The sequence below is a fragment of the Lithobates pipiens genome, unplaced genomic scaffold (assembly GCF_037356315.1).
Source record: "Lithobates pipiens isolate NorthernLeopardFrog02 unplaced genomic scaffold, aLitPip1_a1.2 Scaffold_1, whole genome shotgun sequence".
NCBI classification, from domain to species: Eukaryota; Metazoa; Chordata; class Amphibia; order Anura; family Ranidae; genus Lithobates; species Lithobates pipiens.
In genome coordinates, this window is record NW_027507685.1 from 252828292 (window position 1) to 252849072 (window position 20781).

At 45.4% G+C, this 20781-nt stretch overlaps 1 long non-coding RNA gene across 1 annotated transcript in view; it reads left to right on the forward strand.

Annotated features, from left to right (window-relative positions):
• The window catches only part of LOC143923804 (uncharacterized), a 57203-nt gene extending 42802 nt beyond the window's left edge, over positions 1-14401 (forward strand). The window contains exons 2-3 of the long non-coding RNA XR_013261809.1: positions 13893-14037; positions 14124-14401. This is a non-coding gene — a long non-coding RNA (uncharacterized LOC143923804). The remainder of the gene's footprint in view (positions 1-13892; positions 14038-14123) is intronic.
• Positions 14402-20781: the final 6380 nt, after the last annotated feature.

A 20781-nucleotide genomic window follows, 5' to 3' on the forward strand; every position in this document is an offset into this window, starting at 1 on the left:
CGGACCATGGCGAGGCCTGTTCTGAGGGGAACCTGTCCTGTTAAACCGCTGTATGGTCTTGGCCACCATGCTGCAGCTCAGTTTCAGGATCTTGGAAATCTTCTTATAGCCTAGGCCATCTTTATGTAGAGCAGCAATTTTATTTTTTAGACCCTTAGAGAGTTCTTTGCCATGAGGTGCCATGTTGAACTTCCAGTGACCAGTATAAAAGAGTGAGAGCGATAACACCAAATTTAGCACACCTGCTCCCCATTCACACCTGAGACCTTGTAACATTAACGATTCACATGACACCGGGGAGGGAAAATGGCTAATTGGGCCCAATTTGGACATTTTCACTTAGGGGTGTACTGACTTTTGTTGCCAGCAGTTTAGACATTAAAGGCTGTGTGTTGAGTTAATTTGAGGGGACGGCAAATTTACACTGTTATACAAGCTGTACACTCACTACTTTACATTGTAGACAAGTGTCATTTCTTCAGTGTTGTCACATGAAAAGATAGAAGAGAATATTTACAAAAATGTGAGGGGTGTACTGACTTTTGTGAGATGCTGTATATTCCAGCATAAATTTAGAATTGTAAATTGACAATAAAGGTAATAATAGGCTGCCCATTGACATAATAGACAAAAAAAATCTCAAACATACATTTTGCAATGATGTAGCATGTAACAGTAGCTCTACACGTTTCATGGGTATTCCCCAATCATCAGGAGCAATTAAAAGTAGACGTATCTATAATAAAAAATATAGGAGTAACTGCAAAGTACTCTAATGGTTGGGACAGAGGGGGATAAAGGGAAGAGGGGGGACAAACAATTCCCAAACACTCTTACCTACAGGTAGATTCAATGTACAAATAGCGTTGTTGACAGCAGAAGGCACCATGGGAATACCATCCCCGGGAGCTGAGGCAGCATAATCCACGGCCACACGGAGGCCACGAACAACAGTGCAGAGAAAATCTATATGAGTGTGAGCCCCAATGAGCAGAGATAATATTGGTTAATACTATATAGAGTTTCCAGAGGATTTCTGTGCAAGAAACAGTGTGTAAATAAATAGGACTGCAAAGAATGGTCAAACATTCCCATAGACACACTCCTAAACCTTGTGGATGGCCTTCCCGAAAGAGTTGAAGCAGGTGTCCCAATACTAATAATAGAAGGGGTAAGGGAGAAAGGAATCATTAGAAGATGGGAAAGGAGGGGGGGGGGAGAAAGAAGGGGAATGGGGGGCACAAGGGGAGGGGGGGAAGGGGGAGGAGGGGGAGCGGGATAGAAGGGGTAAGGGAAAGGGGAAGCAATAGGAAGATATGGAAAGAGGGGGGGGGGGAGAAAGGGGAGGGGGGAAGAAGGTTAGAAAAAAAGGAAGGAAAACCCAAGGCAGGTATAGGGTGAAATGATGGGGAATGTGAAATGTGAATGTGGACGTGGGAAGGAATACGTGAATCAGGGTCTTAAAAAGTAGCCAGGGGTGTCGAAATATAACACGGTCTTATCTGATTAAGGAATGTAAGCCAAGATAAAATTTTAATTTCAAGATATTCATATATTTATGTGGAAAATTAATGCTTGTTCCTGTGAGCAGGTCCTTTTCCATCCTAGATTCCCCCAGAGGTTCTCCCTCCAGTCAGGGCCGGACTTACCATTGGGCTTGACTGGGCTCAAGCCCATGGGCCCCGCCGAGATACATAGCCGAGTGTACTCGGCTCGGCTTCGCTCACAGTCCCGCCCTATGATGGACATAACACAGGGACTGGGCGTGACTGTGAGCCAAGCCGAGTATACTCGGCTACTCTCGGGACTGCAAGAGGACCCGAGAGCCACCAAGAGGACCCGAGAGCCTCAGAGATACACAGGACTCTGTATCTTGGTGCCGCCATTTTTAAACTTCAAGACTGCAATGACAAGGCTGCAAATGACACTGACAAGGCTGCAGATGGATGGGCAAGGCTGCAGATTGACACTGATAAGGCTGCATTGATTGGCATTTAAATGTAAGTTTTTTCCTTAAACTTCCCTCCTAAAAGTTTTTTTCCTTAAAATTCCCTCCTAAATTTGGGGTGCATGTTATACGCCAATAAATACGGTAATGTATAGAAGGTAGGGCCCGAAAGTGACTCAAGCCCAGGGGCCCCCACCACCCTAAGTCCTGTCCTGCCCCCAGTGTATAGATTGCATTCATATTTTTGCCACCCAAATGCATTATTTTAAATTTTTCTACATCAAATCTCATTTGCCATGTAGTTGCCCTCCCCATTCATTTGTTCAGATCTTCTTGCAAGGTTTCCACATCCTGCGGAGAAGTTATTGCCCTGCTTAGCTTAGTATTGTCCGCAAATACAGAGATTGAACGGTTTACCCCATCCCCATCCTCCTGGTCGTTTGTGAACAAATTAAATAGGATTGGTCCCGGCACCGAACCCTGTGGGACCCCACTACCCACCCCTGACCATTCCGAGTACTCCCCATTTATCACCACCCTCTGAACTCGTCCTTGTATCCAGTTTTCAATCCATGTACTCACCCTATGGTCCATGCCAAAGGACCTTATTTTGTAAAGTAAAATGTTTTATGGGGAACTGTGTCAAATGCTTTTGCAAAATCCAGATACACCACATCTACGGGCCTTCCTTTATCTAGACTCACCTCCTCATAGAAGGTTAGTAGTTTGGTTTGGCAAGAACAGTTCTTCATGGATTATCGTTCTTGCCAAACCAATCTATTAACCTTCTCTGCTGGGACCAATCCTGTTTAATTTGTTCATAAACGACCTGGAGGATGGGGTTGATTACTGCTAATGATACCGTTCTCATTACTAAAATCTTGTATATAGTCCCTTATCATCCCCTCCAAGAGTTTGCATACTATTGATGTTAGGCTAACTAGTTCTCCGTTGGTCGACATCAACTCAACCCAATGGCATAGACTTATAATGACTTCCAGATTGCCTTTTAAGTGTTGAGGTTAGGTTTAGCAAAACTTGTCATTAAAGTTAGTTTTGGGGATTAGGTCAAGGGTTGAGGTTGGAATATGTGGTGTAAAAAATGCATTCCATACTAAAGGGTCTATTTATTGATGTTTTTTGGTTAAGAATCACACATTTTTTATCTAAGTTTCAACTCCAAAAATTTGTGAATCTTGGGTAAAATTTGGGTGAATCTTGGGTGAAGTAACTGGTTATTAATTAGATCCCTAATCAGCAATGAAAAATTCATTCGTTTTGGCATCATTTTTAATATATCTCTAACTCCTTTATCAGAAAGTTGTAAGGAGAGAGGAGCTTTGATCTTTGAAGGTAATTATTCAAAATGGCCGCACTGTAAGTGAATTATATGGTACCGTTAATCTGGACCTGACAGACTTGGCGTAATTGTGTTACTTTACCTAATTACTGAATTGCTGTGTCCCAGCTCATTTCTCTTTAATGAAAAGTTTTATTATCATATTATTTATAAGGCAAACTATCCCCTGGCACAACATCTTATTGAGGGGGGGGCTGAGTTTGTCATTGTGCTTTACTGGTAACATTATAGAATAGCTCAGATATTTTAGAGAAAATTGAAATTAAATTAAAATGACAAAATACAACCAATTAAGGCTTGAATTGTTGATACATCTATCATCATCATTTATCTACTGGCACTACAGTCCAGGGTGGACCAGAGATGGCCTTAGAGACAAGAGATGGCTTAGACATTAAAGCACTCCTCCCACCTTGGTGGTTTAAAGCGGAAGTAAACCCATCCATAAAACAGTTTCATTTCCGACACGTGGCGCAAATGTAACACTCCTATTGGTTGTGCTCTGAACCAAACTGTCAAACCATCCAATGGCTGGTGTCTAAACTGATCACATGTGCAGCATCATGGCAGTTGTAGATTAAACAGAGAGCAAAGGTGGCATCTTCCTTGGCTGAAAATGATAGGAAGGGTTTAACATCTCGGGGTGCTACTTTGTCCTATCGTGAGGTAAAACAAACAAATGGGTGCCAGTCACTTTTAAGCCTTTACTTTTTAGCCTTCTGAGGTCTCCATGCAATGTCAACTGGCAGCAGCTTCTGAAAGAAATCGTAATTTGATCCGCGCAGTGGAATAAGTACAAAGAAAAAAATGGTTTTATTATGTATGTAAAATTTATGAAAAAGTGTCTTTTTGGAACTGCTGCCCTTACGTTTTTACTTGCACCTTTGGTGAAGCAAGAGTTTGGAAAGGCCCCTTTCACACTGGGGCGGTTTTCAGGCGTTACAGCGCTAAAAAATAGTGCCTGAAAAAAAAACGGCCCCTTTCACTCCAGTGTGAAAGCCGGAGGGCTTTCACACTGGAGCGGTGCGCTGGCAGGACAGTGAAAAAAGTCCTGCTAGCCGCATCTTTGGAGCAGGGAAGGAGCGGTGTATTCACCGCTCCTAAACTGCTCCTACCCATTGAAATCAATGGGGCAGCGCGGCAATACCGCCGGCTTTAACCCTTTAGCAGCCGCATACCGCCGCTAAAACGATGGTAAAGTGCCGCTAAAAATGGCAGCGCTTTACCGCCGACGCCCGCACCATTCCTGTGTGAAGGGGGCCAAAGAGAGTGTTATGGTAGGTATGGCGCTGCTCTTATAGATCAATAGTATCTGCAGGTTACAACCTAATCTATAAAAGAGGGGGTGCAAATGATTTCTTGGCCAAACCCAATGAAGCTGGGAATATATGTCCCCAATTTGCCCCACACTGAAGTATAGGGATGGCCGAACTGTTCGCCCGGCGGTCGTTTCGCTGCGAATTTTGCATGTTCGCGATTCGCCCGATCGGCGGACTATTGCCGCTGTTTGCCCGGCGGACATATGTGTTTACAGTGTAAAAGAACTTTGACCCATGATAACACATCCATCATGGGGCACAGGACAGCCAATTGAGACATTTCAGCACATGGACAATTGGACATTCCCCCTACCTTATAAATAGACGTGATCTGGTGACCATTTTACATTCTGTCTTATGTCATTATAGGGAGAGGACGCTGTGTGGAGCAGGGAGAGACTGTAGTGACACAAATCGCTAGCTATTAGGTCCACAAAAGTCCTTTTAAGGACTGGTATATGTGTACAGTATATAGGGTTCAGTGCACTGCTGTCCTGGTGATTGCAGCAGCCTGTCTTTTGTCAGTGTAGGGAGGGACAGGATGCTGTGTGCAGCAGGGACAGTCAGTTTGATCACTAGCTATTACTATTAGGTCCACAAAGGACTGGTATAGGTGTACAGTATATAGGGTTGTACACGTATAATATACTTTTTTCCAAATATAGAAATAATATTATACTTGCCTGCTGCCCCATTCTGCAGCAGTCCTTTATCAGTGTAGGGACTGAGGTACAGTCTGCAAATCACTAGCTATTAGGTCCACAAAGGTCCTTGTAAGGACTGGTATAGGTGTACAATATATAGGGTGGTGGTGCACTGCTGCTGACTGCTGCCCTATTCTGCAGCAGTCCTTTATCAGTGTAGGGACTGAGGTACAGTCTGCAAATCACTAGCTATTAGGTCTACAAAGGTCCTTGTAAGGACTGGTATAGGTGTACAATATATAGGGCGCTGGTGCGGGGCTGTGCTGGTATAGGTGTACTATTTGGTGTGCAGTATAGGTGTGTAATACACGTATAAAATACTTGCACATATATAAAGCATAGTATAGTGCATTTCCACTGTGCAGCATTGTGATTGCTGAGCGGGTCTGCAGGGATACTACAAAGAGTGACAAACGCAATAAAAAAAAGTATTATAACTGGTGTGATAGACCAGTGGCCCCCAAAAACAACAGATTGAAGCGGGGTGTTATGTACCTTCTTCCACATACATGCTGCACTTCACTAGAGACTTTTGTCACAGGGTCATTTAAAAAATGACAGGCAGAGGAAGAGGCAGGCCCTTCCGCAGGGGTGGTAGGGGTAGGGCAGGAGCAACAGGCTTGAGCCAAAGTGGCAAATTGCAGAAAGTGCGTGCGATTACATCAAAGGACGCACCAGACTTGGTTGAGTGGCTCACTCAGCCTTACTCTTCTGCACCCTCTGCTCAGTGCTCTCTATCACGGTGCTGGTGTCAGTGCACTCTATCACGGTGCTGGTGTCAGTGCACTCTATCACGGTGCTGGTGTCAGTGCACTCTATCACGGTGCTGGTGTCAGTGCACTCTATCACAGTGCTGGTGTCAGTGCACTCTATCACAGTGCTGGTGTCAGTGCACTCTATCACAGTGCTGGTGTCAGTGCTCTCTATCTCGGTGCTGGTGTCAGTGCACTCTATCTCGGTGCTGGTGTCAGTGCACTCTATCTCGGTGCTGGTGTCAGTGCACTCTATCACGGTGCTGGTGTCAGTGCACTCTATCACGGTGCTGGTGTCAGTGCACTCTATCACGGTGCTGGTGTCAGTGCACTCTATCACGGTGCTGGTGTCAGTGCACTCTATCACGGTGCTGGTGTCAGTGCAATCTATCACGGTGCTGGTGTCAGTGCTCTCTATCACGGTGCTGGTGTCAGTGCTCTCTATCTCGGTGCTGGTGTCAGTGCTCTCTATCACGGTGCTGGTGTCAGTGCACTCTATCACGGTGCTGGTGTCAGTGCACTCTATCACGGTGCTGGTGTCAGTGCACTCTATCACAGTGCTGGTGTCAGTGCTCTATATCACGGTGCTGGTGATCATCTCCTGCACCCTCTTCATAGCCTACCCTGACCTTTCCTCTCCTCCATTGCCTTCATGCACTCCTGAGTCCTAAATTGTCAAAATTTTACAGATAAAAAAAGAATGCCTGTCGTTGTTGATCCCAGATTCACTTCATACATGTGTTATGTCAGTGGCCATGTGGTGGGACTATGTGTGCACAGCTAGTAATTATTTTATGGCTGTAAATATGACCTGTAGGTTTTTAAAGTTCGTCTGCCATTGAAGTCAATGGGGCCCGCCGCAAACATTGCGGTTTGCGAACTTTCGGCCGCATTCGCGGTTCGCGTTCGCGAAACGTCCCGTTGGAAGTTCGTCCATCTCTACTGAAGTATAATATACTCCAAACTATATTCTATATTTATGAGGGTTTGAGCCCCAGCCTGTGCTTAACTGCTACATATGGGTTTCCTGTTAATAACTTCCCTCTACTTAAAAAAAAAAAAAAATTAGGTTATAAATTGCCCCCTTTGGGTTAATATAGGTGGCAAATGGAGATACCCTCTGTAGTGTTTTTTTTGTGAATGGATTTAATTGATTGGGTCAGGGGCCTATAAATCAAATGAATTAATTGATCTATATAAAATATATCTTTTTTTAATTATACTAAACCCTCACCAATAATTTAATAAAGCGAAAAATGAAAATAAAAATGTGGGTAAAAAATGTATATAGATGAAAAGATAGAGAACACAGGGATAGCTCAAATAAGGGCAACTCCAGAGAATACCCTTTAGCAAGAAGAATGATAGGGACTATTGCGGTACCCATATATAATAGACACAGTTGATAAAAACTTGATTCACATTTATTAAGCATATCGAAAGGACAGTCACAAAATTTTAGATCACAAAAACAAAAAACAACAATGAACAAACATTCAATACAGAATGATAGGGTTTACAATTGTTCCAGAAGACCCCCACAGGTAAGTGGAGAAACATTGGTATAGGGTTAGACGTGTTTCTCGACCTGTTTCTGTAGGCTGCTTCCTCAAGAGGCGTCACCCACAATGTCTAGCAGAAAAATGTAAAATCTTTAATAACATTGCACCAATATTTCATACTACAATGCCAAAGATAACTGATAATACGTTTTAAATTACATATATACCGAGGAACACGTCTAACCCTATACCAACGTTTCTCCACTTACCTGTGGGGTAATATAAGTAATGTACTCACATTTACAAGAACAAATGCAGGCGAAAAAAAACATAAACGTACTGTATCGTGAGACCGCAAGTGATCACCCCTCTATTATTATAATATAATTAGAGCGATCAAGTTCTCCCGAGATCTCGCACTAGTCTCTCGTTACGAAAGGAACCGATGAATGACAGACTGACAGAGATTGCGTTTTTATATATGTTACTTTTTTTTACTTCTGCGACATTGATTTACCATGAAATTTTTTGATATGTTCAAGGTTTCAAGACACTAGCAGTTTTAAATATTTTTCAAAACTCCCACGGCACACCTGCAAATCTCACACGGCACACAGTTTGAGAATCACTGCTATAGGTGTTCCATATACAGTGCCTTGCAAAAGTATTCACCCCCCCCCACCCCGGCTTTTTACCCATTTTGTTACATTCCATCCTTAAGTTCAATGATTTTTTTAATCTGAATTATATGTGATGGATCAGAACACAATAGTCTAAGCCCTTGTACACACGGTCAGAGAATCCGTCGGAATGTGTCCTATCGGACCGTGTTGTCGGATAATCTGACTGTGTGTGGTCTGCATCGGACTGATTCCGTCGGAATATCCGTCGGACCCAATTTTTCAACTTGTTGGAAATATTTTCCGACCAACTGGTTAGATCGGACATACTCCGATCATGTGTAGAGAATTTTGATCGGACCAAGTGCCACACATGCTCAGATCAAATTCCTACATCAAAGCTATTGGCTACTAGCCTGAACGTAGTCCCGTCGTAACAAAATTACGTCATCACGTTCTGAATGATCAGATTTTTCGACAACTTAGTCCGACCGTGTGTATGCAACAGTTTCGGACAAGATCCGACGGATTTGGTTGTCGAAATCTCCGACCGTGTGTACAGGGGCTAAGCCCTTGTACACACGGACGGAGATTCCGACAACCAAATCCGTCAGAGTAATTCCGACGGATTAATTTCCGGAAGAGGTCCGGAAGTGATGTTGCAAACACACGGTCGGACTAAGTTGTCGGAAAATCCGATTGTACATAACATGATGACGTTATTTAGTTACGATGGGACTACGTTCAGGCTAGTAGCCAATAGATTTGGTCTAGGAATTAGATCTGAGCATGCGTGGCACTTTGTCCCTCGGAGTAGGCTACACATGATCGGAGTATGTCCGATCGGAGTATTTTGTCGGAAAATTTTACCGGCAAGTTGGAAAACTTGGTCCGTCAGATATTGCGACGGAAAAAGTCTGATGCAGACCACACACAGTCGGAATATCCGACAAAACGGTCCGATAGGACACATTCAGTCGGAATCTCTGACCGTGTGTACAAGGGCTAAGTTTGTGAAGTAAAATTAGAAAAATATATACATAAAACTATTTTTCAGAAAAAAAAAATCATAATTGGCAGGTGCGTATGTATTCAGCCCCTTTGTTATGAAGTCCATAAAAAGCTCTGGTGACACCAATTAACTTCCGAAGTCACATAATTAGTGAAATGATGTCCACCTGTGTGCAATCTAAGTGTCACATGATCTGTCATTACATATACACACCTTTGTGAAAGGCCCCAGAGGCTGCAACACCTAAGCAAGAGGCACCACTAACCAAACACTGCCATGAAGACCAAGGAACTCTCCAAACAAGTAAGGGACAATGTTGTTGAGAAATACAAGTCAGGGTTAGGTTATAAAAAAAAAAAATCTTTAATGATCCCTAGGAGCACTATCAAATCTATCATCACCAAATGGAAAGAACATGGCACAACAGCAAACCTGCCAAGAGATGGCCGCACACCAAAACTCACGGACCGGGCAAGGGGGGCATTAATCAGAGAGGGGCATCACAGAGACCTAAGGTAACCCTGGAGGAGCTGCAGAGTTCCACAGCAGAGACTGGAGTATCTGTACATAGGACAACAATAAGCCATATGCTCCACAGAGTTGAGCTTTATGGCAGAGTGGCCAGAAGAAAGCCATTACTTTCAGCAAAAAACAAAATGGCACGTTTTGAGTTTGTGAAAAGGCATGTGGGAGACTCCCAAAATGTATGGAGGAAGGTGATCTGGCCTGATAAGACTAAAATTTAACTTTTTGGCCATCAAAGAAAACGCTATGTCTGGCGAAAACCCAACACATCACATCACCCAAAGAACACCATCCCCACTGTGAAACATGGTGGCGGCAGCATCATGCTGTGGGGATGCTTTTTAGCCGTCGGGACTGGGAAACTGGTCAGAGTTGAGGGAAAGATGGATGGTGCTAAATACAGGGATATTCTTGAGCAAAACCTGCACCACTCTGTGTGTGATTTACATGAACATCTAGTTCAATAATAAAAAAATTATTATAATAAATAAATAAATAAATAAATAAAATAAAAAAATATCATGCAATCCCATATATCCAATCTTATACCCACAGTCAGGGGCGTAACTAGAAATCACAGGGCCCCATAGCAAAAGGTTGTATGGGCCGCCCCCCCCCCCCCCCCCCCACAAAAAATGAACTAATGCCACTGAACAACAGATTATTACACTCATGTGACACAGTACCCAGGCAAGTGCTTAGTGTGTAGAGTGTATACAGCAAACACATTTTGGAGGGCTGGAGGGTGGATGTTATCTATGTGTACCTGCTATCAGTATGCCTTGGGTTTTGCCAGTGTTTCCCACAATACAGTAGCCAATATTTGTTTGCCCATACTATAATAAATACGTATATGATGCCATTATACTGTACACTGTGAAGTCTGAATATGATTGCATCAGCTACAGACTGTGTATCAGGCTGGGTTCACACCGCTGCGGCAGCGAGAACCGGATGTGAGTCGCACCGCACTGCAAATCACATCCGATCTCTGTGCGATGCGAGTTCAGCCATACAGATAGTATGGCTGAATTTGCATCGCACCCGCCACAAACTCGCACAGGACCCTTTTTTTGGTCCGCAGGAGAATCGGATCGCATGGGTGTTCACACCATGCGATCCGATTCCTGTCCAAGTTTGCAGATCGCACTGCGATATGCGAACTGATCTGGGGGTGTCATTAACATTTCACTGACACTCCCAGCAGTCCGCATAGGACAGTGTGAACTGCCGGCGGGAGGCATGCGATGCGGGAAAAAGCCGCGCATTCGCGGCGTTCCCGCATCGCTCCAGTGTGAACCCAGCCTAAGGCTGGGTTCACATTGCAGCGATGCGGGAATGCTGCGAATCCGCTGTGGGTTCCCGCATCGCATGCCTCCCGGCGGCAGTTCACACTGTCCTATGCGGACTGCTGGGAGTGTCAGTGAAATGTTAATGACACCCCCAGATCAGTTCGCATATCGCAGTGCGATCTGCAAACTTGGACAGGAATCGGATCACATGGTGTGAACACCCATGCGATCCGATTCTCCTGCGGACCAAAAAAAGGGTCCCGTGCGAGTTTGTGGCGGGTGCGATGCAAATTCAGCCATACTATCTGTATGGCTGAACTCGCATCGCACAGAGATCGGATGTGATTTGCACTGCAGTGCGGTGCGAATCACATCCGATCTCATAAATCGCTGCAGTGTGAACCCAGCCTAAAACTGTCTGTCTACAGCTTGAGCCAGGCAGCAATTATTGCAGGACACACTATCTGACTGACACACTGTTACACAAATGAGACTGTGCCAATTACAGGCCACACTGACACTGTTACACATCAGACTGTCTGTACCTTCTCTTCTTCTCAGCTCTAGCCTGAGCCTCCATTCCAAGCTGCAGACCGTGTGGGACAGCCAGCCAAAGTACTGCGCGGGCTCCTCTGCACCATTGTGGGTGGGACTGGAGGAGGGAAGGACATCACGATAAGGCAGACAATTCACCGCGCCTGTGCTCAGCACCTCATTCACTCATTGGCTGTCACGGCACCTGTCACTGGGCACACAGGAAGCAGCCTAATTGTAATCGTGATGGGCATTGGTGGAGTCTGGCGGATGACGGTGTCACTTCCAATTCAATTGGCAGACACAGACAGCACTGGTCGGACAGCACACTGCACGGTCAGCGGCAATGCAGAGTCAGAACACACAGAGGCATCACTATGCGGCAGAGCCGTGGCCGCCGCCGGGCCCCGCAGACTGACATGCCACACTCACATGATGTTTCATCAAGGTCAGCCTGCATCCTCCCAGCTAGTCTAGGCAGCAGTGCGTCTGTAGGCAGCCACCTAGCAGGAGATCGCCCTGCATTCACAAGTGAGATGTCTGCATTCCTCATCCTTACTGGGCCCCTCTCAGCTGCGGGCCCCATAGCGCCCGCGTGTGTCGCTATGGCGGTAGTTCCGCCACTGCCCACAGTTGATCTAGAAGAAGGCGAAAATCCCCCCCCCCCCCCCCCCCAGAAAAGAAGGATCCAATTTGCTACAGCAGGGAAAAAAATTTCTTCCTGATCCTAGAATGGTAATCGGATTTTCCCCGGATCAACTTTACCTGTAAATGTCAGTACCCAGTTATGTACATTTAGGAAATAATCCAAGCCTTTCTTAAAGCAATCTACTGAGCTGGCCAGAACCACCTCTGCAAGGAGTCTGTTCTACATTTTCACAGCTCTTACTGTGAAGAAACCTTTCCGTATTTGGAGATGAAATCACTTTTCCTCTAGATGTAAAGAGTGCCCCCGTGTCCTCTGTGTTGACCGTAAAGTAAATAACTCAACACCAAGTTCACTATATGGACCCCTTATATATTTGTACATGTTGATCATATCCCCCCTTAATCTCCTCTTCTCAAGAGTGAATAAATTCAGTTCCTCGAATCTTTCCTCATAGCAGAGCTCCTCCATGCCTCTTATCAGTTTGGTTGCCCTTCTCTGCACTTTCTCCAGTTCCCTTATATCCTTTTTTAGAACTGGTGTTAAAAACGCGGGAGCTGCGATGCAATCATTGTGCCATCCCTCTCCTCCCCCCGCACTTTAGGTGTCTGGGAGTGTTGGGCGGGCATCTCTCTTTGCATCGGCGCCACGCCCATCACGCTGTCAGCGTGGCGGCGGGTTTGCCGAGTATCTGACGCCTGTGATGACGTCATGATGCCGGCTCCCAGTTTTCACATTCTGTGTCCCCATGGCGGTGTTTCCGCGCCTGCGGCTGAGTGTTCACTCAGCTCGGGTGCGGCCCCACCTTCTCCATTGGCTCACTGTGTGGCGTTGGCGGCATATTCTAACATCCCCCATTTGGAGCTGGCTGTTCACATGGCCAGTCTCCCTCTGGGGGTGAATGCACATCCATTCGTTGGTAGCGCTCTGTTGTGACACCATGGTATGGTTTTTTTTTTTTTTGCAGTTTTGTTGTTCAGCCTCACTATTTTATTTTTTATTTTATTTTATTTCATTTTATTTCATTTATTTTATTAAGTATGCACATCATACTTTATTACAAATATATACATTTTTCGGTTAGTTTATATTGGGCTCACTATTCGTTTCAATCACTCACACACATCTTTCCAATCACATGCTCACACACACACTTAAATTAGTGTGTTCACTCAGCTCAGGTGTGGCCCCACCTTCTTCATTGGCTCACTGTGTGGCGTTGGCAGCATATTTCAACATCCCCCCATTTGGAGCTGGCTGTTCATATGGCCAGTCTCCCTCTGGGGGTGAATGCACATCCATTCGTTGGTAGCGCTCTGTTGCGACACCATGGTATGATTTTTCTTCTTTGTATTTTTGCAGTTTTGCTGTTCAGCTTCATTTTTTTATTTTATTTTTTGCATTTTCACATTTACTTACATTCATGTTTTTGCACACATCCACCACATCACACATGCCCTTACTTTTATATTCTTTTGGACACTTTTTACTTTGCACATTATACTTTATTACAAATATATATATTTTTCGGTTAGTTTATATTGGGCTCACTATTTGAGTCAATCACTCACTCACACACATTTTTCCAATCACATGTTCACACACACACTTAAACTAATACGTGTTGTTTTCAGACATTTCGGTTTCATTTATTACACACCATCACTTCTCATTACAGGAAGTTCTCCCGGTCACATTCCATCTACTTTGTGACTACTGGATGTTGCAATTTTATATTATGCTGCCTCAGCTCCCGCGGTGGGATATATATCCGCGGCTTGCCCTTGGCCAGTCACCATGCATTGCGGTTGCTGTTTGGGTTGGTGAGTGCGTTTGGTGAGCCGTCTATAGATATTTTATATGTTTTCAAATAATGACATATTATATCTTTACTATATATATTCCATAGGAACTATCGATGCATCTGCTCCTGACGAGTGGAAAAATCCACGAAACGCGTCGAGCTACACTTGATGCTACAGTTAAATATTCCATATGGCCTGATACTGATCTCTATTCAGCAACCTGTTTCCATATTGTACAACATTTGGGAAAGATTTGTTTAAATACATTTTTTTTTTTATAGATATACATATATATGCACCATGTGGGTACATGTGCCAGTTTTGGGCGGGTTGCCATGGTATTCATCTACCAAGGTATCTACCCATTTAAATATTGTCTATTACCCTGATCTTATGGTACTATGTTTGTACTAATCTGTTCATCATGTTTATGCTTTTACATGTGCTCTGTACTACATATTAAATCAATACCGTATAGGCCGACCCGAATATAAGCCGAGGCCCCCAATTTACCCCCAAAAAAACTGGCAAACTTATTGACTCGTGTATAAGCCGAGGGTGAGACATGCCTGTCCATCCCTGTGTGTGTGTCCGTCCCTGTGTGTCCGTCCATCCCTGTGTGTCCGTCCATCCCTGTGTGTGTGTGTGTGTCCATCCATCCATCCATCCCTGTGTGTGTGTGTGTGTCCATCCATCCATCCATCCCTGTGTGTGTCCATCCATCCATCCATCCCTGTGTGTGTGTGTCTCCATCCATCCATCCATCCCTGTGTGTGTGTGTCTCCATCCATCCATCCATCCCTGTGTGTGTGTGTCTCCATCCATCCATCCATCCCTGTGTGTGTCTCCATCCATCCATCCCTGTGTGTGTGTGTCCGTGTGTGTGTGTGTGTGTGTGTGTGTGTGTGTGTCCAGCCTACCTGTGTCCCGAGCCTCCGTCCCGTGCCTTGCCTCCTTGCCTCCGTCCCGTGCCGTGCCTTGCCTCCGTCCCGTGCCGTGCCTTGCCTCCGTCCCGTCCCGTGCCGTGCCTTGCCTTGCCTCCGTCCCGTGCCTTGCCAGGATCGCCGCTCTTCGTCGGCGCCTCGGCGGACATACTACAATTCGAAAGCCGCGCCTCCGCCTTCGCCTGTGATAGGCGGAACACTGAATTTCCCAGCAGCCTGTGTTCCGCCTATCACGGACATCGTCTCATCCTCGTACTACGGACGAGGATGAGACGATGTCCGTGATAGGCGGAACACAGGCTGCTGGGAAATTCAGTGTTCCGCCTATCACAGGCGGAGGCGCGGCTTTCGAATTGTAGTATGTCCGCCGTCTGTCTGCTCGATACGCTGATCGAGCAGTCAGACGGCGATGACTCGAGTATAAGCCGAGGGGGGCACTTTCAGCCTCAAAAAAGAGGCTGAAAATCTCGGCTTATACTCGAGTATATACGGTAAATATTTTTTATGATGTATGTCATCAATTGAATATTATGTATTTATAACTCACCTCCACTATCCAATCGCTTCATTTAAAGTCCCAAACCTCCTTCCAGTTCGTGGTGTTAAAAACGGAACTGCATATTCCAGATGAGGCCTTACAAATGATTTGTACAGGGGGGCAAAATGATATCTCTCTCTCTGGAGTCCATACCTCTCTTAATACAATAAAGGACTTTGCTCGCTTTGGAAACCGCAGCTTGGCATTGCATGCTATTATTGAGCTTATGATCTATCAAAACCCCCAGATCCTTCTCCACTATGGATCCCCCCAGTTGTACTCCCCCTAGTATGTATGATGCATATTCTTAGCCCCAAGTGCATAACTTTACATTTATCAACATTAAACCTCATTTGCCACATAGCCGCCCAATTAGACAGAGCACTGAGGTCGGCTTGTAAATTGGAGACATCCTGTAAGGAGGTTATTCCACTGGATAGCTTGGTGTCATCTGCAAAGACGGAAATTTTACTTTTAATCCCAGACCCAATATAATTTATGAAGGTATTAAAAAGTAAGGGTTCCAGCACTGAACCTTGGGGTACACCACTGATAACCTTAGACCATTCAGAGTAATGCCCTGTACACACGGTCGGACATTCCGGCGACAAAATCCGTCTGATGTCTTCCAATGGATTTTGGGCCAAACTTGTCTTGCATATACACGGTCACCCAAAGTTGTCGGAAAATCCGATCGTTCTGAATGAGGTGCCGTCAAACACGTATGTTGGGACTATAAACGGGACAGTAGCCAATAGCTTTCGTCTCTTAGTTTACTCTGAGCATGCGTGGCACTTTGTCCGTTGGAATTGTCTACACACGATCGGAATTTAAACGATCGGATTTTGTTGCCGGAAAATTTTAGGTCGAGCTCTCAAACTTTGTACGTCGGAAATTCCAACAGAAAAAGTCAGATGGAGCCCACACACGATCGTATTCTCCGACAACATGATCCGATCGCACATTTTCTGTCGGAAAATCTGACCGTGTGTAAGGGGCATAAGAATCATTAACCACTACTCTCTGAATTCTGTCTTTTGGCCAGTTTTCTATCCATTTACAAACTGATATTTCCAAGCCTGTAGACTTTACCTTACACATGAGCCACGTGTGCAGAACTGTGTCAAATGCTTTTGCAAAATCCAAGTATACCACATCCACCGCCACCCCTCTGTCCAAGTATACCACGTCCACCACCACCCCTCTGTCCAAGTATACCACGTCCACCACCACCCCTCTGTCCAAGTATACCACGTCCACCACCACCCCTCTGTCCAAGTATACCACGTCCACCACCACCTCTCTGTCCAAGTATACCACGTCCACCACCACCCCTCTGTCCAAGTATACCACATCCACCGCCACCCCTCTGTCCAAGTATACCACGTCCACTGCCACCCCTCTGTCCAAATATACCACATCCACCGCCACCCCTCTGTCCAAATATACCACGTCCACCACCACCCCTCTGTCCAAGTATACCACGTCCACCGCCACACCTCTGTCCAAGTATACCATATCCACCACCACCCCTCTGTCCAAGTGTACCACGTCCACTGCCACCCCTCTGTCCAAGTATACCATGTCCACCACCACCCCTCTGTCCAAGTATACCATATCCACCACCACCCCTCTGTCCAAGTATACCACGTCCACCACCACCCCTCTGTCCAAGTATACCATGTCCACCACCACCCCTCTGTCCAAGTATACCATGTCCACCACCACCCCTCTGTCCAAGTATACCATGTCCACCACCACCCCTCTGTCCAAGTATACCACATCCACCGCCACCCCTCTGTCCAAGTATACCACGCCCACCACCATCCCTCTGTCCAAGTATACCATGTCCACCGCCACCCCTCTGTCCAAGTATACCGCATCCACCGCCACCCCTCTGTCCAAGTATACCACGTCCACCACCACCCCTCTGTCCAAGTATACCACGTCCACCACCACCCCTCTGTCCAAGTATACCACGTCCACCACCACCCCTCTGTCCAAGTATACCACGTCCACCACCACCCCTCTGTCCAAGTATACCACGTCCACCACCACCCCTCTGTCCAAGTATACCATGTCCACCACCACCCCTCTGTCCAAGTATACCATATCCACCACCACCCCTCTGTCCAAGTATACCACGTCCACCACCATCCCTCTGTCCAAGTATACCACGTCCACCACCATCCCTCTGTCCAAGTATACCATGTCTACCGTCACCCCTCTGTCCAAGTATACCACGTCCACCACCACCCCTCTGTCCAAGTATACCACGTCCACCACCACCCCTCTGTCCAAGTATACCATATCCACCACCACCCCTCTGTCCAAGTACACCACGTCCACCACCATCCCTCTGTCCAAGTATACCATGTCTACCGCCACCCCTCTGTCCAAGTATACCACGTCCACCGCCACCCCTCTGTCCAAGTATACCACGTCCACCGCCACCCCTCTGTCCAAATATACCACGTCCACCACCACCCCTCTGTTCAAGGTTTTACTTACCTCTTCATAAAAATAAATCAGGTTTGTCTGACAACTTCTGTCTTTCATGAATCCATTATGTCAGTTGCTTAAAATATTTTTTTCCAGCAAGAACTCGTCTATGTGGTCTTTTATTAAACGCTCCAGTATCTTGCAGACTATAGAAGTTAAACTAACAGGTCTATAGTTACTTGGTAAAGACTTTGTTCCCTTTTTAAATATGGGCACCACATTGGCCCTGCAACAATCCAGTGGTACTATTCCTGTCATTAAAGAGTCCCTAAAAATGAAATACAATGGCTTTGAAATTACAGCGCCTGATGTATGGAAAATGTGAAAATCTGAAATAATAACTAACTATTAAAATATAGGTGTTGACATTTCCTTTCAAGTTTGGCTTGTAGTGAATGTAACGAATACGAATTATTTGAAATAACGAATGCTGCATGGAAAGTAACAAATTAATACAAATATGTAACATTAATAATTATAATAAAAACTTTGTATTATTATTTTTTTTATTTCGATCCATTACATTTGTTTAGATGCGGCATTCGTTATTTCAGATCATTCGTAACTTCGGATAAATTTGTATTCGTTATGTTCACTAACAGCCAAATTTGAAAGGAAGTTCTAATACCTACAATTTAAAGAGGAAGTAAAGCCTGATGAGTTTACTTCCTCTTTCATTCCCTGCAAAGGCAAAGCATAATGGACTACTATGCATCGCATAGTAGTCCATTATGTGTTACTTACAGTACCTGACACAGGAGCCAGCGAAGTCACCGCTGTGCCCTGTAGTCCGGCGCATCCATCTTCTCGGTGGGGTCTCGCTGCTCCGCCGCTGTCATTCGGCGAAGCCGCGATGATGTCACTCCCGCGCATGCGCACTGGAGCTGACACGTGCGGCATCTTCATCGTTGCAGCTCCCCCAGAGCATCTGCCCCTCTCCCCGTTTACTTACCTGAGCCCGACTTGATCCAGCAATGTGCATGAGCGCAGCGGCTCCAGCCTTTGTCTCTCTCTCCTCATTGGACAGATTGATCACAGCAGGAGCCATTGGCTCCCCCTGCTGTCAAACAAATCCAGTGACCGAGGAGCGTGGGGGAGAACAAGGCTGAGTCCCGCTGTCTGTGTCAATGGACATAGCAGCAGGACTCAGGAGCGAGCTTGCAAGGGTACCCCCAAGAAAAGCGTCTCCCCAATGAAGAGGAGGGACCTGAAGTGCCGGCGGGGCAGCCCTAAAGAGGAGATTCGAGGGCTGCACTATTGCACAGAGCAGGTAAGTATAGGCATGTTTGTTATTTTTATTTTTAAAAAAAGAGGATTTACAAACCCTTTAAGCATATCGGCAATGCTGACCAGTTCAAGATCATCTCATCGGTCATCATCCACGGGCAGAATTAGCTGCGTTGAGCAGTCTTAAAGGGTTGAGAGCTTCTAGATTGTAGGTAAGTGTAACGTGTAGGTAAGTGTAAATACCTGAGGTTGCCTTATCCTGAGCCTGACTGCTTCTAAAAACCTCCAAGTTTAACTTAGATGGAAAAATGTTGCCGGTACCAAATTGAGACCAAACCGCGTGCTGTAAAGTGAAGCAGTCGTAAAAAGGGTTTATTGGTAACACTGGAAGAAGCCTTGAGCTGCTCAAAAGAAAATCCAGTTCCATGACCTGTTAACCTTCAATTAAAATGATCTTGGACTTTCTTATCCATCTTTTTTGGTCTGGTGCTCCTAATGCCGCGTGCACGCGACCAGACTTTCCGGCAGAAAAGGTCAGACGGAATCATTCCGTCGGATATTCCGATCGTGTGTGGGGGCCTCATCTGACTTTTTTCTTCAAAAATTCAGACGGACCTAGAAATAGAACATGTTTCAAATCTGTCAGACGGAATTCATTTCTATCGGGAAAACCGTTTGTCTGTATGCCGGTCCGACGGACCAAATACGACACAAGGGAAGCTATTGGCTACTGGGCTATTGAACTTCCTTTTCTAGTCCCGTCTTACGTCATCGCGTTTAAAACGAACGGACTTTGGTCCATTCGTGTGTGAGCAAGTCTGTACGGTCGGAAGTCCGTCAGGAAGACCGTCGGACCTTTTCTGCCGGAAAGTCCGATCGTGTGTACGCGGCATTAGTGTTAAGCCTCGTACACACGATCGGATTTTCCGACGGGAATTTGCGTGATGACAGGGTGTTGGCGGAAGATCTGAAAGTGTGTACGCTCCATCAGACAATTGGTGTCGGATTTTCCGCGGGAAAATGTTGGATGGCAGGTTCATAAATTTTCCGCGGACAAATGTCTGTTGTTGGATTTTTCAATCGTGTGTACACAAGTCCGTCGGACAAAAGTCCAAAGTACAAACACGCATGCTCGGAAGCAAGGACAAGCAGGAAGCGGCGGTCTTTTAAATTAGCATTCGTAATGGAGAATTAACATTCGCGACGCGGCTTTGCTGGTGATAGAGTTATTGCAAACTAATTTTCAAAGGCTTTTTTTTCTAGTGATATCAAGAATAATATTATTATGCTTTTTTTTTTTTTTTTTTTTTTTTTATTTGGACATAGGGGTGGGCACAAAGGATGCCCAACTATACCCCCCAAGATTGCAGACTGGAAGATAAAAATAATAATAACAATAATAATAATACAAAAAACAAAGACAAAAAATGCACAAAATAAATTAATAAATAAAAAAATAAATATGTCAAGATTACGATTACCAACAAGCGCCTAAAGGAGGATCTCATGTGAGGATGCCACAATTTCCCCCTAAGGTGGGCATACACCTAA